Below are 18827 nucleotides of genomic sequence, written 5' to 3' on the forward strand. Positions count from 1 at the left end.
TATACGGCGACGGCCCAATTTAGCAGTAAATCTAAAAATGCCGTTTATATTTCTCTCCATCTTAGAGTGGGCATTCTCCTGTTCCTGTGCCCATGACCCAGCTGCAGCACGAGAACCTGCGCATCCCCTCCTCCCCGGTAAGGATCAAGACGCATCCCCTACTCTGCGCAAGCATTGAGGAGCGACGCATTGTCTCCCCTGAAGCAAGGAACCAACACATCTCCAACGCTGCAAGCCTTTTGTTTATTTTGCCTTTCGCATCCAGGTACTTTTGTGAGAACTGTGTCGCATTTACCATCAACCTGAACTAAGCTAATTATACCATCTTTAAGTCAATTCTGAGTACAGTATTGTGGATTTTTGAAGTTTGTGGTCTTGTGTTAAGTCTTTATAAAGAATACTTATTTTTATAAAACCAGTGTGGTGTCCATCTATAGTGTTTTCACTGTATTACTGTATGTGTTCACAAATGCTTAACACACTGCCTCTGAGATAAGCCTGTCTGCTTGTGCCAAGCTACCAAGGGGGTGAGTAAGGGTTATCCATGAGTGTAATCCCCTTTCCCTGACTTAGAAGCAAGGGTCCCTATTTGGTCAAAGGTACCTCCCTCTGCCAACTAGAGACCCTCAGTTCTAACACCTACTATTTTCCCTTCTCCCCCTTTAACCTCTCACTTTGACTTTCACCCGAGAAGGCTCACACTCCATGCATCCATTCATTTTGACTTCTCTTTCGCCACAATGGAGTGGCTCAGCCACTTTTTACTCAGCACAGACAATTGACTCTTTATCAGTCTTAAGTCAACCTAAGGAACTGGAAGCCTTCTTTTTTATTAACATGAAAAATTGCACCCCTACTGATATCAAGCCATTTTAACCTACTGATGTGACTTTTTGAACTTTCTATCACTCCTAATAAAACCATAGTTTACCCCATCTACCCAACATTCAAGTTAACATCCAACTGTTCAGCACACACAACAAAATTAACAATGAGGTTACATCAACCCAACTTCCTTATCTCTACCACCATGCACTTCTACTTTCATCAAGAAGCCTGACACTCCAAACATGCCAATAAAAATAACCCCAGCAGTATCAAATACATTTATACATGTTTTCTAGTGTGAGGTCAGCAAATACTCATCATCCTGAAATCTATAAATTAATTTCCGACCATCATTTGGAAATTCTGACAAAGATTTCTTTACATGTTACTTCCATCTTGTCTAGGCTAATGTCATGTGCAAATCTTATGCCATCCTAGGTAAACTAGTGTTTCTCCACAGCTATAATATCTTTTTTCATAGACTAGACACTGGAATGGAAAAAAAACATCAATGTTCTTTCACCATTCCTGACATTATCCAAAGCTTGTCGATCATTGTAATTTTCTGGTCAGACCCTTTTTCTATTCTCTTCCACATTCTTGCCTACACATCAACATGGACTAACATTACCACTGTCAAAAGAAGTTGGAAGTGCCCTGTAAAAAATTATCTGCGATATTCAAGCCTACATCACCCAAAAAATATCAGCTGAGAATATCAGTGGATTTGAAAGCCGCTGTCAGTATCCTTAATAAAATTATCCATATGATACTTACCTCAACGGCACCTCCTGAATTAAAAGTAATCTACAACATTTCAAGCCAAACACAGTTTTCTGAGAACCTGATTAGATCTAAGAATAAAACAACACCTCTCCTAAACTTTTTTGAATAATGTTTTGCAACATTCAGTTCAATGCTATCCCCCACCAGAAATCCATAATCTTACCATTGCTATTAAATTTGAGTGGTGTGCTGTGAGTGAATAGACCATCTATTTCAGTTGTGAAGACATGTTCAGGGGCTCTCTACCCACCCTCTGAAGTTGAGGGCCTGACCTTGAATAATGTGACTCATCTGCATTCTTTTCCCCAAAGCAGAGTTCAGGAGCACATCTAATTCACCAAATGTCCTAGAGGGAAGAAGAAAAGGAATATTTAGAAAGTCGATTAGGAGCCTTGGCTGCATCCCCATTTTGGCCACTGCAGTGCATCCTGATAAAGATATTGACAGGGTATTCCAGAACGCTATCTATGATTGCATGGATATGATGGCTGTCCCCTGATAACTCTCCAGGAGGACACTATGTGTATGGAAAATCTGAATGCCCAGATTTTGAATGTTCTGGGGCCCTAAGGCAGCAATGTCTCCCCTAGACAGACTGTTGGCTCCAGAAGTGAGATACTCTTCACAATCTGTCATAGTAATACTGTTGACACATTTCTTCTGAACCAAATACAATCTGACCAATTCTCCCTTTCTCTTGGTCACACTGTGAGATCTTTGCTTCAAACAGCATTCTGTCTCGTCTCACCATCATACCACTATTGATCTTGAGGCCAAGCAGGTTAATTCTTCTTTCACTGATACAAAAAAAGACAACAAATCTCATTGGAGCAGTTAAAAGCAGATGTCCATGCTGTTGTTTTTTTTCTAAACTGGACCTCAGAAATGCTCTATCAGATGCTGCAACGTCCTCAATTGTCCTTATTTCGATCTTTTATCATTGTTGGTGTATGGAGCATAATATAATTTAAAGGTGAACCACTTGGCAGGTTAAAACACTAGAGTGCATTCAATAAATGCAAACATTAGTGGCAAATTAAATAGCAGCTCCAGTGCTATATTCACTTATTGGATAAAACCAATGATATGTAATTGGATATTCTGTTTGTTGTCCAATTCCTTTGGGATAAGACAGCTAATAAAGCAGTTGCAGTGGGAGTCACCCATAATTTCTACTACATTTATGGCTTGCCGTTCAATAGTGTTAAGAGCTTCTGACCCGACGACTACTGTTCTATCCCAACAGACCACAAGATATGTGTAAGTAAATGCATAAGTGCGTAAGTAAGTCTTTATTGCTTGACTGTTAAAACCATTGCAGTACAGTAGACAATAAAATACATTAAAAAGACACATAAAACGTACACATAGTACCATCATTATTTCACTAAAAAGCATTATCTGCACCATCTTTAAAAAGCATAAACCCCATCTATAACAAAGTTTTGTAGAAGATTTAAGAAGGGGGCTTTCTTCCTGCCCTATAACTGAAAATAAATTGGCCTTATAGACAACGTGTGCCTGTGAAACAAGGCCAATATTCTGAGCATACCCGCCCTTCCCCAACAGGCTGCAGACTTACACTATTATTCAATTGTTATACTCTATGTAGCTGTAAAATGTAAGAGCAAAAAGTAATGTTCAGTGGAGATCGTAGATGTAAAGTGCAAATGCAGATATATAAGAGCCTTGGAGCTTTGTTCTCTAGTAGTGCCTGTATATAGTTAATTGATAACGTGGAGGAAGTTAGGTGTCCGTCCGAGGACAGGGTAAGTGAGGTGCAATGGACATTATTGGTGAAAAATTGTTAGTGCAGCAGTTTTGGTATCTAAGTGCTTTAACCAACTATTAATGCTTAATGAATAAGGGGAGAAGGTTGAGAACAGTGTCCAGGGACAGCAGCCAGTGGGTGCACAAATTAAATGCCCAAAACCTGTTCCACTTGTAGTGCCTAGGTACCAATATAGGGTGAGGGGTGGTATAAGGTGCACCATCAGGGGTCAGCAGCCGGCTACCTTAAAGGTTTTACCATCAACCTGATTTGTCGTAAGGCCCGCTTGTGATGAGAGGTGCAGGGTTTGGAAGAATAATAATGATTCTTACATACCGGTCCTGACGAAGCGCCGAAGGATCCTTTAGGGACCACCTGAGAGCGCGAAACATGTTGACCTTGTTTTATGTATGATTTATTCACTACGGCACTTATCCTGAGAGCAGCGGTTAGTCAGACATCCGCCCTCTGTATTTATTTTCAAGAGGAGCTCCAGGATCCACACCCTTTTAATTTACCACTCGGACCCCTGAATAAACACAGGTTCTGGGTACCGTTTGGTAATTTTAATTTACCCACTCACCCACATGCACAACTGTGGCGTCTCCTTAAAAGATCTCCGCTAAAGAGCCCTCTTGCGGGGCCTGTGAGTGACTGCAGCGCCACCCCCACGAGGAGCAATGCCCGATGATGAAGCATAACACTCGCAAGGGTGTGTGAGTGCACTATATCCAAAAGGAGGGATTCCCCCCATTACTATTTGTAGACCCAACCTACCTTGAGTCTGACCACTTGGCACTTTTTCCGCTTACCAACCATAATTTGGTTACTACTTTTCTGAGACCTTAGGAACAGCTACCCCCTAGTGTATACACGTTATTCTGTGGGAGCACGGGTACTGGACCTCCTTTCTTTCTAAATAGCTCCTGGTCCCCAATTCTTTTTGTGTGAAGATGGATAAATAAAAGCCATCTCTAATTTTAATTCTGACCCATGTATCTGTATGCAAGAGTTTGAGCACCCTTAATAGGCCAACCGGAATGTTCAAGTTGGCCCGTTACACCCCCTAGCCTCCCACGGTCAACTCCATCAAATGCAGACTTGTAGTCAATGAAGCCCAAGTAGACTGGCTGGCTATTGGACTTTGGCAAGTTGGTTAATAGGGAGAGCATCATGATGTTGAATGAGGTTCCTGTATGTTTGTTGAAACCAGTTTGGTTTGGCAGATTGATGGTATTAACCTCAGCCCGATTTTGTAGCTTTCCAGTAACACCCCTGCAAAATATTTAGAATCATTGTCAATTTGAGCTACCCGGCGATAGTTTCCAATGATCCTTTTGTCTCCCCCTTAAAAATTGGATTGAGGATCAAGCCTTGCCATGAGGGAAGGGTACGATTTAGCTGCAAGATGGTGAAAAAAAGTGGTGTTAGCTGTGCAGCCCAGAACGTGGGGTCATCCTTGTGTCGTGTAATTGCTATTTTACCTATACAGGATCTGCTTGTTTGGATAACATAAACTGTGGGATTGGTGGTGGACTGATCCTGTGCACTCCCACCAGATACGTTAGCCTGTCTGTATTAGCTAGCTCACAGTGCTACTAGAATCACCTCTTATCGGGGAGAGAATTGTTTCTAGCAACCTCAGGACATGACAACCATGATTCCCCACGATCGTGGAAACAATATACTACCTTTCACTCGATCACTCATGCTTACTTAGTTTGTCACAGAGATAAACAGAATAAACAGCCTGGGCGTTTCAATAAGAATTTATTGAACAGTTGTTATTCTAGTGTAAAATAGATGTACTGTAACAACCATTAGACAATAGCAGAGATATATGATTAGAAGTACTACGAAAGTAAAGGGATGGTACAGTTCTACCATTTTTCAGTAATCATGAATATATACAAGTAGATAAAATACCTAGCTAGATGTACCTAAATTTACCTAGCATCTATGTAGGTGTTATGCCAAGAATCCCTCTAGATCTAGTCAACCCCATTACCTGAGAATGAGAGACTATGGGACCCCATCCTGGTGTCGAGTTGGACACCCCACGAGGGATGTTCGACCACTGCGAGCTGGAGTGTCTGCATGCAGGAACCTCAGCGTCTCTGGTCAGTGTGTCAGGGTGAAGTCACGGTCTCCTCTATCTTTCTAAGCAAGACATTATGTATATATACACATAGGTCTCCCCAGGGGTCCTACCTTGCTGTGTTACTGTTTCGGGCCTGAACTTCATACAGAGATATTATACAAGAGTTGTTCATCCTGCCCGTCAGTCCTGCTGTGCTTCCAATAAGTCTCATGCATAATGTATGAGTTCCAAACTAGGGAAAAAACCCGTGTTCTGAATGCAGTGTCGAATCTAGGTAAAAGATAAGTCCCTATGAATTGTTACGTATGTAATGTAGGGAAGGATATAGGTGAAAGGTTGCAGTGTTACCTGTGCCTATAGAGGGTACCTATCTGGAATATAACACCTGTAGATGGCAGTTGAAATTCCATTTGGGTTTGGCTCCCCCTCTCTACGTCCCTTTGTAATGTGTTTCTGAACTATAATTGTGCTGACGATGCACTAGGTTGATTTACTGTCCCTTCCCATAGGCTATTTTGGCTGAGCTTTTGTGGGTTCCGAGTCATTTGACTGTGTGCTATATTGATCCGGCTGTGTTGATGGATTGAAGTATTCAAGCAGGAATTTATACCGGGTTGACTCTGAGATATTTGAGGAAGCCACATTTGGAAGATATCTGCCAACTCTGTTTACATCCACCTGAAGTTCGCAGAGTTGTTTGTCTTAATATCATGAAGCAGTTTTGCCAGAAGGAGTTCCACTGCTCCCTTTGACTATTCTTTTTTTCCTTTTTTATAATTTTTCTCACCCTCCTTAGGGTGTGCAGTATTGAAAAGTCCATAAATTACTTTTTAAATGCTCACCAAAGGTAACTTGCCCTTCTTTTGGCTCGCCTTATCAAATAGTTGTTTCCCCACCATGAAAGGGAGGACCAAGTAGTGCACTTCAATCTTCTTCTTGACAAGGAAAGGCTTGGCTTGCTGGCTTGCAAATATTTTGGTGAACCTTTCCCAGCAAGTCAAAGGGTGTTCTTCCACTGTGTGTGTAGATGCCTTTAGTTATTTAGCTTCAAGAGCCTGTGATGAGAAGCATTTATGGTACATCTAATGCATTTGAAGTTGATTGTAAGATATTGATCCCTTGGTCTGTCGCACATGTACAGTCTTCAAGGTCAATGTTAACCGCTATCTCTTGTAATCAATGATCGCTTTCCAATTTCTCCCCAAAACCAAAGGAATAATGGTCAACAAGGGGAAACTCACAAAGGTATAGTCAAATAGAGATGCCACAGAAGAAAATATGTATAAAAGGCCAGCCAGTTTATCTCACGGAATGCATCTGTTTAAAGCTCCGAGGCCAAGATGTTCAAGATTACCTTGTAAGGGCTGTTCTCTTTTGTCATCTTTGTGCCACCCAGGAGTAACCTGAGATGGCATCATGCAGTGGCTGTCTTGCACCTCTGTGACCTTGTTAGCAGGCAGTACATTCATAAGTCACATATTGTAATCACCTGATATAATGAGGTAATTACAAGGCCTCTCCTTCCTCGGGCCTATAGTGATATCAATTAGCATGTCTGTAAGCTCAGTCCTTGTTGTTACTTTTTGATGGATATACACATTTATCATGGAGATTTTCTTGCTCTGGCTCTTGGATGTTTTGAGTATCATTCCTACTACCTGCAGTCCCGCTTTACTTCTCTCCTGTTCCTGATATCCAATTGCACTGGTGGAAAATATGTAAATGATAAGACTGCCCTATCTGCACCCATGCTTATGTTTTTTAGTTGCAGGGATGAAGTGATTTGTATAGGCCTCCAAATGGAGCGCCTTCTGTGACCAGGTTTCTTGTAAAAGCAGAATATGGAATGAGCACAGATATTGAAGGATTTTATGGTCTTCCAGATTGTTGGCCAGGCTGTTGATTTTCCAGGAGCATACCCTCCATGGATTTGATTGAGTGGGTGCTCTGTCATCGTAGAAGTTTAGGTGAGTTGAAAGCTCCTGAGAGCCAGCCCCATCTAGCTGCCAGTTCTATTCCAGAAGCAGGCTTGTCCGGAAGCCTACCAATTTGTTGAGATGGGGACCTGAGGATTTGCTTAGGGCATTTCCTGAGACCGAGTAGGCTGGTCTAAGTTGGATGGGTGTAGCACCTTCTTTCCTTAAACTCTCTAGGACATCCCAGGTTCTTTGGTTGAGTGTTTATGATCCCCCGATGTTTAAAGGTATCAGCATTTCCCAAGACCTTTGGGCCAACTCAGAGGATCCTCAGATTACATTGGTCATTTCAGTGCTTTTGACCTGATAAATTCAATTGAGGGACTATCTTGTGATGAGACTTCTCCCAGCGTTCCCATCAAAGGAACAAGCTTGAGAATATTACCTGTTTAAAATGTCAAACGGGCCCTGGATTTATATTCTGTGTAAAGTAGCATACAAGATGCTGCTGTTGAAAGTTGCAGATCCACCTTAGGCCAGCGTGTATGATGATAGTTGGTTTCTGCGGTCCTGGTGCAAGACTTATGCAAAATCTCAGGTGACAAAGGGGTGGCATTTGCAGGTTGGAATGTTCCCTCTCAATCCTAAGGCAAGAGACAGTCAACTCATTCATATTGCTGTGTTCGATACTAGGAGTGGGGTAAGGCCCCCCAGCGCAGGTTTTTAAACTTGAGGTCGACATACCCAGGCCTGTTGTACGAGAGAGTGTTGTGTGGAGATCAGATTTTCCTATTGTGACTAAATCCATTGTGTCCTGTGAGTCAACTACCTGCGCGTTTTATGCATAATTGGGTACTTTGGTCCCATGGATAATCTCTGGAGACAGGCCCCTTTTCAAGGCTCTAGTAGGTGTTTATTCTTGGTCCTGGACAGAGAGAACTGGACTTTTTCCTCAGTGAAAGATTAGGTCAGCTGCAAAGTTATGAGCCTGAATCAGATTTTTGTTACAGCCCTTCCTTTTTTCTTTGCCCTCTTACGTTTGAGCTCCCCATCAGTCAATGGATGTTCCCTACCAGATCCCTGTATAATTGTAGTTAAGGCTGGTGTCTTCCCTGGGCCATTTCCATTGGTGGTCATGCTCTGTTGGTTGTCTTCAATGGGTTTTCGCCAGGAATTTCCTTGTCAGTTTTCCACAGCCCTTATCTATTATTGCCTCATTTGTAACATCTCTGTGCCCTACCTGATTTCTGAGTTTGGCTTTAATTTGTTCTTGTGGTCATCCTATGCCCTTTTGGGGCCTCTGGTTGACCACTTCCTTTAGGTCACCCAGTTACTTTGACATAATCTCTGGAAGTGTAGATAACTTGTTAAGGACAGGGGAGCAATTACATCCCCAACCTGGCCCCTGTGCATCCACCAGTGTTCTTTTTATCAAGTTGTTCATGTTAGCAATCTTTTGATCAGTTCCTGCTTCATACAATGCTAAAGTGTTCGGGAGACTGAGCTGTATGTCCATTTTGTTGGCCCAGAAATTCATTGCCTCCTCTGAACTCTGCAGGATTCCGAGCATTGTTGACCAAAGTGGCTCTTGGGTCCCTCAGGGTTCCTTGCTGCCAGTTGTATGAAGCCAGCATGTTCTCCCATTCCTTGGAGTGGAGATATGAAAGATCTTTCGAAAGGGTTTGTGAGTCTTCCGCAGTTAGGGCAGTTTTATTTGGTACGTTTTCTGCATTTGTTTGCAACCTTTATGGCTCTATTCCATAGATATCTGGGTTGCACCCATAGAGGTCCTGTGCATAACTGGGCTGGTCTTTCTGGATCCTGCTCTGTAGGCGGAGGTAACCTCAGTCCTGGGTTGGTTGCACTTTTTTCCTCTTCTTCTAATTGATTTATTAGGTGAGACAAGTCTTCTCCTCCCTGTAATGAGCTGAGCAGAGGCTGCATCAAGTCTCCCTCATCCGTAGGTGTGAGGCCAATCTCCATGGTTGTAACCTCTAACATCTCTAATTTCTCTTAGGGTAAAGGATTAAGAAGGTTACTTGAGCGAGTTTTAATAGCTGTCTCCTCATCCCTGCCCCGGTAGGCATGGTCACACTCTTTGGTAGAGGGACCTTGATAGACTTCAAGACTCTAAAGCTCCCTGAAGCATCCTGGGCTCCCTTCCTGCCGAGGGGGCCGCACAGCTCTCAGGTGTACAACCATAGTGGCAGCTTAAGGGGATGGGAAGACCCTTGATGTTGGTGTTGTTGGAAAAAATTCCTGCCCCTGCATCCTTTAGAAAGTTGAATTTAGTAGTAATTTTTGCTTGGAAAGTGGCTTGGGTTTGCCCCTCCTGCAGAACAAGTTGCTACCACATGTGCAATTGCTGCAGGCTGGTGTGCTGTTGTTGGGGTTATTGGTAGGATCTGGTCTGGAAGGAGCAGGATGAACTAGTTGTTCTGTCCTCTTTCTTCTCTTGTGGGGCACCCTTGGTCCTCGAAATTTGCTAGAACGCATGTTGACAAATACGTCGCTTTGTAAGCACTTTTTGGTGCTCTGGAATGGATGGGTCAGGTTGAGGTAGCAGGCTGCTGGGTAGGTGCAAGCCTCACCTGACTAACTGGGGCCATTTCAGCACCTTCCCCCCTCAGACACCAACTGCCTAGGGTCTCTCATGAGCCTCCACCATTCCTAGTAGAGGTGGCTCACTAGTGTTTCTGTCGCAGTCTGCGACTCACGCATCATGTGACCCCATATGCGCTGTTCCTCCCCATTCTTGGCATGCCTGGCGGCACCAACCAGTTACTAGTGCAAAGCTATCCCAGTGGGAGGAAGTGGGTACTCCAACACTGGGGGACTTATATAGCAACGGGCAGCTCCTGCCGTATGAAACTCCAGCAGAGGATATGGGACTTCCACGAGGTCAGTTTCCGTTACACGCGGCTGTGGTACGTGTACTGTGTGAGACATGAGGTGAGAGTGCTCAGGAGCCGGCTACACACCTGACTGTCCAATATCTACATGAGCTGGGAGCGGGGCGTCACTTCGTCAGATGGTTTGCGGAGTTATCAGGAATACACACTACACAGCGGCTGGAATCCCTTCGAGCCCACTGGGATGCCGACTTGCAGAACCCCAGCACCGACTGTAAATGGGAGGATATCCTTAGAGGCCCTACCTGATTCCCCCTCAACGCCAGATTCTGACTCATACAATACTACATAGTCCATAGGGCGTACTTGACCCCAGCCAAAGTAAATAAATGCTTCAATCGCACCGATGCTGGTTGTCCTTGCTGTGGAGAGTTAAGGGGGATCCACTCCATGTGTTATGGACCTGCACATCTATACAGTCAAAAATTTGGCACAGTGCACAGAGCGCACGCTTAGCTGGTTGTGGGAGGTGTGTATCCTGAGGTTATACAAGAGATCAAAAAAACACAAAGTGAAATCCCGCAACATTGACCTAGGGCTAATAGTAGCCAAACGCCTGCTTACGAGGCGGTGGAAATCCACGGAGGCCCCCAGTAAAATCCGGGTACCAGTCGTTATTATGTTGGGCACAGGACGAGAGCATAATGCTGCGGCGCGAAGATGTACTAGGCATCAGGAAGCAGCCAGTAGCGGCGGAATGGGAAGCAATCCTGTCGGACTTCCGTGCCCTATGGCAAGTTTCTCTGGGGACTCGGATGTTATGTCTGAGTAAGCGTCGGACAGGCGCCTGAAGCCTTGAACTAAGGACGCCTGGGGAGCGAGCGCATAAGACACTGACACAGCACCGTGTGTTGCGTAGAGCACTACGAGCCTCCCCAAAAAACAAATATAAACAAGCCCCCAATTCCTCCCTGTTGGCATACATCCAGGTTGAACAATGTGTCACAAAATTACCTATTATGATGTAGGGTGTAGTTTGGCAGAGACATACAATACAGCATAGCTATGTCCAAATGCACATGTGCGCAGACCAACACCAAGTAGTCAGGAAAGTGTAGTTCAAAATGATGCTCTTTCCTATAGACCTTAAGTTCATTACCTGAGAGGTGAGAAATGTGTTATACACACTGTTGCATTTATGTTCTGTTGCATAAAACAAGGATATTTGTTTTGATATGTACGATCACTCAGATTATCTATTGCTGTAAAACACAAAAGTAAAAGCGGAAGAGAGGTCATATACCCCTGTACAGTCATGTAACTCCTGAGCGGTTGTATACTGTATAAAATGTGAAAAACAATAAACCAATTTAAACAAAAAAAGGAGCCTCCACCATGCCACTAAAAGGCTGCTTACTCTCTGCATTGCTACAGATAAACAGGTACAAAATTAAACAGACGCACAGGTAGCCAGGTGCTGGGAAGTTGTGACCATGTACGGCACAACCTTTGCCCCCTTGATCTTCTAGAAAATATCTGAGTTCCACAAAATGTGCACCGCCTCAACCCGTCTTTGGAGTTTGCAGCAAAGGGAGGAAGGCATGAACACACACAGACTTCTTGAAGTTGTCGGCCTTTTTCCCCTTAGAAGGGGCCACAAGTCGCCTGGTGGGGGGAGGAGTGTGGGAGTGGCACACCCAGAGACTCTGACTATAGTGGGTCAAGCTGCGATGGGCTGCGGTTAGCTCACCTGACACCCTCACTGTTCCACTCACACCTGCCTTCTGCCTAGGCCTGGGCGGTGAACTTCACTCCGTTCGCAGAGTTTGCAGAGTTTTCTGCACTCTGCACTCCGCGGAGCTCTCGGAGTGCAGAAAACTCTGCTTTGCGATGTGCAGCGGAGTTGTTTACCCGCTTGCGATCGCAACAGTAAGTTTGCGATCACAAACAATAAGTTCTCAAGCGCGAGATGCCACTCGAGTAGAAATTCTACCCGAGTGGCAGGAATACCAGCACAAACTGCAGTTTGCACAGCACTCAGCCACTCGTGGAACTTCACTGAGTTTTTTGTAACTTTGAGTAGTTCCGCGTGGCAAAACTCTTAAAAACAACACCCAGGCCTCCCCCTAATTTAGCATTTTACTGCTTCACTCCTTCTTGTGCCTCACGTTTGTGTTCTTATGCTTCACTCCTCAATATGAGCAGAAAGATACAGCGAGATATATTTGCAGCAGCACTGACCAGGGTTTTCTAAGGACTTTTGACTTTCAGACCGACCGGTGGGTCAGTGTGACGAGACGAGATGCGGAGAGGTGAGGTGTGATGCAGGCACAATTTCCTGCAGAGCAAGCACAAGGCAAGGCAGCCCCACACAGTGCCAAGTTGCCTGACTTTCCTTTAGCTATGGGGTTTTATGAGGCATGTCACAGGAGAACCGCTGTTGGACCCTGAACTCGATCCCTGAGCTTTCCTGCCACACACCCCTCATCACGCAGAAACAATCTGAACTCTGATTGGTTCATCTGCATCTCCAAAGAAATGATGTAACAATAGTAAAATCAAGATATGTGAAATCCCCATAGAGCACTACTTTGCTCAGTAAAATGTCATCAAACTGGGAAGAGGCAGCTGGAGATGCACATTCTCCTAGTGTCATCTCCTTACAGACCATAGGAAGTTCCTAGGTCCCTTATTACTCTACAGTAACCCTCTGGATCCAATACATGTCCTCACAGCAGGTAATGTACAGGGAATATTTGTTAATAAAACAAATTTACAGTATCTGACATGCATATGGTGAAGGTCAGAACAGATTTTGGAAAAGGTGAAACTGTTCCCTATTACTAAGCTTCCAATTTCTCTACAACTACAAGTTCAATAGAAAGAATACCACATCATCTCTACATATGTATGTACACATGCACCCAACATTAGATAGCCCTCAGAGGAGTGATGGATGGAGCATATTTTCCCACATGAATCAGTAGTTCCCTAGCACCTGGGATCTCAGACCAAAAGGATGCATGTGCTTGTCACTTATTGAACTGCCCTTCTTATATTTACACATGCAGCCAACATCAGATAGAATTTAGGCGCGTGATGGATGTAACAGATTTTACCAAAAGAAATGTGTAGTTTCCAAGCACAGCAAATGTGAGGCAGAAAGACAGTGTTATATTCAAATATTGTGTACTAATAGCTATGTTATTCATTTTTCATTTTTATTCTTGCATTATTACTGGTATTTTGTGTAGACATCAACTGCCCCAGCGCTTGTGTTGGAGGAGTGGTAGGTTCCATGGAAGCTTGGTGTGTTGGAAGATGGTTGGGCTGAGGGAAAAGGCTTTCAGTGTTTGACAAAGAAGATAGAAGATGAATAATGTTGTTGCCCACTTACCTCAGTCTCCTTGCATTACTACATGGGAGATGTTCACAAATAGGAATGGGATAAGCTTATTTCCTTCTATAATCCATTATGTACTACCAGTGCAGTGTTGGAATTCTAAAATGCACCTTCTTTCTGTGGTTGCCTGTGGCTTCTAATCATTGACTAGGTTTTTGCAAGATTGTCTACTGGCTAGACATGTCTGTGGGGGTAAGTGCATCGCGTCTCCACCCTCACCAAGAAGCCACCTCACCTCTTAGACTTCCCAGAGCTGACTTACTGGCAAGGCAGTGCTTGTTGGGTTGGGCTGTCATGTCAGCCCGCTCGGAGTCACACACACCTAGTATGGCAGTGGACACTGTCAAATGAGCTCCTGTGTGTTTCTGGCTAATGCTGAGGAACACAACACGTAGTCGTCAGTTCCTTGTGTTTATGCCTCAAGCCAGTTACCCCTGTGTTCTCTAGATTTGCTCAGGGAGCAATTTCAATGTGTGATAGAAAACACTTGTGACTCGAGGAGTACTCTTTTATGTGGAAATTGTGAATGCTGCCATTTTAGTGATACATCTTAAAATAAAGGAACTCTCCCAATTGCTTAGAAGCAATGGAAGAAGGAATTTTAGATGTATCTGTTAGCAATTGATACCAACAAAATGAGTATGTAATGTAGAAATCGTATTCTACTACACTGCCTTGGATCTGAGGGCAAAGACTGTCAGACGCTGAGCATAGGCGCCTACGAGAACAATGCAACAGAAGATGTGTAGGACTACATCTCCCAGGATTCCTGCTATTGGTGGGAGGCCCAAAGGGATTATCTTCAAGCAACGCACTCAGAGCGGCGTGCGTAATTCTGGCCCTTAGCATCGAGTCGTGTGGATACGCGGCTACTGGTCTCTTCCTGTTCTATGTTTGCCTTCCGCGCCACCTGAGGATTCTGTGGTATTCCCTATTGGGCAGTTCGCTTTTCTTGTTGTGTGCTGCTAAGAAGCCCCGCTAAGCTTCGTTGCCTTGTTCCCGGTATTGGAAGCGGGGATGAGGCTTTTCCTTGCCGCTGATTGGGTGTGCTGCATTCCGCTCGTTTCTGTTTCCTGGAGGGAACAGGGCAAAGGTGGACGGTCAGCGGAATTCCGGAGTCTCCGTTCTCCTGTTCTTCGAGGCTTCATCGGGGGCAGGAATTCAAGGCTACACTGGCTCGAGTAGCAGGAGAAATCTACGTGGGATTGTTTCCTTGCACCTAACTCACCTTCAGGTATCACGTTTTCTGTTCTAGCTGAAGTACTCTACCTTCCCTTGGATACATTACTTCCTGTGACTTTGGATTGAACACTTATTTTTCATTTTTAGCCTGGAAGCTATTTTTGTTCTTATTGTTTGGCTCTTTACCTAGACTACCTTGCGGATACTGTTGTGCAGGAACACGGTATCCCTCAGCATTTCTTTTTCTTTTCTTCTTTCTTCTGAATGAAAGGAATTGAAGGGTACGTATGAGCTGGTGGGGTTCATGTTTGACGAGAGGTGGGAACGAATGGCCTTATAATCTGTCTCCGCTTTGTTGTTATAGGTACACATCACTTCAGTTTGAGAGAGGCATCTCTACTGGTGATAGAAAGGGACACAGCGGCCACTACCTAGATTCTTTAGAGGTAACAGTCCATCTTAGTGAGATCATATGGAGTGTAGCCTCTTGTAGAAATGTATTGACCTTGTGTTCTTTTGGTTACAGGTATCCCCATCCCGCTGTTCTCTTCCTACTTCCTTTCCCGCGCTTGATTGCCTCAATACTCTGTGTTACTTATCCAGAGTTGGGGACGTCATGTGGTGGACCCCTTTGTGCATCGCCTGGATCCTGAGGAGTTACAGTGGACTATTACAGAATTACACAACCACGAAATATTGCTCCTTCTGATTTGGGCGAGGCACAAACACGGCGTCCTTAGACGATGTGCTGCAAGCCTTAGTTTTAGTACAGCAAGAATTAGTGAACTCTAAAACAGAAACAGCTGTCTTTAGGGAAAGGGTGGATAGACAGAAAAGAAATGCTTTTGATGCATCTCCCTTGACGTCACAAATACAGGTGAATGTACCTCCTCCTATTCCTTTGGCTAGTCCTGAGAGGTTTTCAGGTGATCCCCTGAAAATCCAAACTTTTTTAACAAAGATTATACTGCACTTTTCATGCAAACCAGCATTCTTCCCCAACAATCACTCTAGGGTGGCTTTTGCCATTTCATACATTACCGGGGATGCGGCCAACTTGGCGGTACCGTTGGTTAAATATGATGACTCTCTGCTCTCAGATTGGGATGCTTTTCGCAGGGAGTTTGAAAGAGTATTTGATAGACGGGCCACCACGTTCAGCGCCGACAGGGAGCTGTTGGAACTGAGGCAGGGAAAACAAGATTTGGTTACATATCTGAATACTTTCAATAGGTTGATAGCCGAAACCGCCTGGCCTGAAGAAAGAGGAATGTCTCTATATTTGCGGGACGATATGAAAGACGTGTTAGGGCAGATTGATCCACAGCCAACCACGTACACTGATTTAATGAATATCACATTACGTCTGGATCATAGGTTGTCGGAAAGGAGAAGAGAAAGGATGTATCCACATGATGAGAAAGCAGAAAGAGGAACTAGGTCAATGATGTCTTCCTCTGAGCAGGGCTCAGAACCCATGGATGTGGAAGCCATTAGGGCTCCATTGTCTAGAGCAGAAAGAGAGAGCCGTAGGGTACAGGGTTTATGCATGTACTGTGGGTAGAAGGGCCATTATGTGAGAGAATGTCCCACTAAACCCAAGAAAAAGGGCTCTTACTATCCCTACAAAAAGGTGGCAGCTACAGTGGTTCAAGCATTCCACGTTCGTGGACCAGGTCAAGGCTTCAAGACTTCCACGTTAGTTAACGGGAAATCTTTTGAATCTCGAGAACACATGCAAAAACGAGACCCATAAAAAAGTATTGATATCTTGGACGGGCATGCTTTTAAAATAATAGAGTACCTCAGAGACGTTTTACAGACGGGAATGTTCCCTGTTTTTATATAAACCGGTCCTACTACCCTCGTATCCCGACCGCATTTAAAACACGGACACATAGGATAGCAGATTAAGAGGCTTGTACCCTTATGTTCCCCATGTATCTATCGTACACTCCTAAAGAATTACAAGGGGAGGAATCCACGAGTACCTACCGTTCGGATGTACTGGTTAACTTATAAGATTGTCTATACTCTGGGAGATCATAATTAACTGTCCTGAAGAAGGTGGTCTTCTATCCTTAGTTCTCCACCGAAACGCGTCGACGCTAGTCTGAAAAAGGAGACTATAGATTGGAATGACATCTGTTCTCTGAAAATATCAAATATTAATTATTCATTGTAATGAGAATAGTTGATCTAGGTCATTTGTCTTCCTTTTGCATTTTGATTAGAAAACATCTTTCTTACTTGTGTTCTCCCTGTGTTGATAAATGTTTTTTAGGATGAAATTGGTTTAGTTCATATTTTTACTGTATGTTTTTTTATTGTACATTTTTTATATTTTGATGTGTTTCATTTGCTTATTGTCCAACAAATACAATATCAGGCGCCGATTTTACTGTCTTGTGATTACTATAAAACAAAATTTTTTTATCATGTCATTGTTTCTAATAAAATATAGAAATTTTTAATTACAACGAGTCAGGATTTGGTCAATATTGTGGTGTTTTGTCCTGGTGAATGATTGGTAGGTTGTGAGTATGAACTTGTGAGTCTACCCAGTGATGTACCAAATAGGGGAATTTTCTCTTGACTTTCAGATTGATCCACAGCCAACCACGTACACTGATTTAATGAATATCACATTACGTCTGGATCATAGGTTGTCAGAAAGGAGAAGAGAAAGGACGTATCCACATGCTGAGAAAGCAGAAAGAGGAACTAGGTCAATGATGTCTTCCTCTGAGCAGGGCTCAGAACCCATGGATGTGGAAGCCATTAGGGCTCCATTGTCTAGAGCAGAAAGAGAGAGCCGTAGGGTACAGGGTTTATGCATGTACTGTGGGTAGAAGGGCCATTATGTGAGAGAATGTCCAACTAAACCCAAGAAAAGCGCTCTTACTATCCCTACAAAAAGGTGGCAGCTACAGTGGTTCAAGCATCCCTTCATCAAGGTACAGCTACTGACGGGGTGGAAGAACAAACACAAGTACAGGTATTGCAGCTACCCTCCCTAGCGGTGACAGAGCTGATTAATACTGAATCCCATATCGTGCTGTCCATGTTTCTTACGGATGGTTCACAGACACATCAGGTTGGGGTGATGATTGAATCAGGAGCCACGGGAAATTTTATTGATAGTAGATTGGTGCAGCATCTGGAACTCCAACGGGTCCCCAGAGGGATTCCAGAAAAGGTATTGGCAGTAGATGGGAAACCATTAAAGTCAGGTCCCATCACTGAAGTAACGGAGAAATTAGAACTGATCCGGAAAGGAAGTGACCATAATCATGTTGAAATGATAACTTTAAATGTTATAGAGTCACCTCAGTATGAGGTAATACTGGGTATGCCTTGGCTGTGGCACCATAACCCCACGATAGATTGAAAAAGGAAGACGGTGGCATTTCAATCAGAGGAGTGTAGGCTGACATGTATGCAAGCCCATAACACACATACCTTGGCTCTTACGCAGATATTTCATATTGCTACAGAAGCAGAGAAAGAGACAGATCTTCCCTCAGTTTATGAAAGGTACAGGGGAGTGTTTAGTGAAGTCAAAGCAGAGATCCTGCCACCTCACCGTGACTATGATTGCCAGATAGACCTGATCACGGGAGTAACCATGCCGTCTTGTAGAGTCTATGCATTGTCCGAACCTGAGACCAAATATTTACGTGAATACTTAGACCATTACGTAGCCATAGGGTTTATCAGACCCTCTTGTTCCCCTGCAGCTTCGCCTCTATTTTTCATAGCTAAAGCCAACAGAGAGTTAAGAACGTGCATAGACTACCGCATGTTAAACAAGAACACAGTATGGAACAGATACCCTCTTCCACTCATCCCTGTATTACTGGACCAAGTGAGGGAAGCCACTATCTATACCAGACTTGACTTGAGAGGTGCTTATCATTTGATACGGATATGAGAGGGGGATGAGTGGAAGATGGCTTTCAAGACACGCTATGGCTTGTTCGAATAT

The sequence above is a fragment of the Triturus cristatus genome, chromosome 5_1 (genome assembly GCF_964204655.1).
Source record: "Triturus cristatus chromosome 5_1, aTriCri1.1, whole genome shotgun sequence".
Taxonomy (NCBI): Eukaryota; Metazoa; Chordata; class Amphibia; order Caudata; family Salamandridae; genus Triturus; species Triturus cristatus.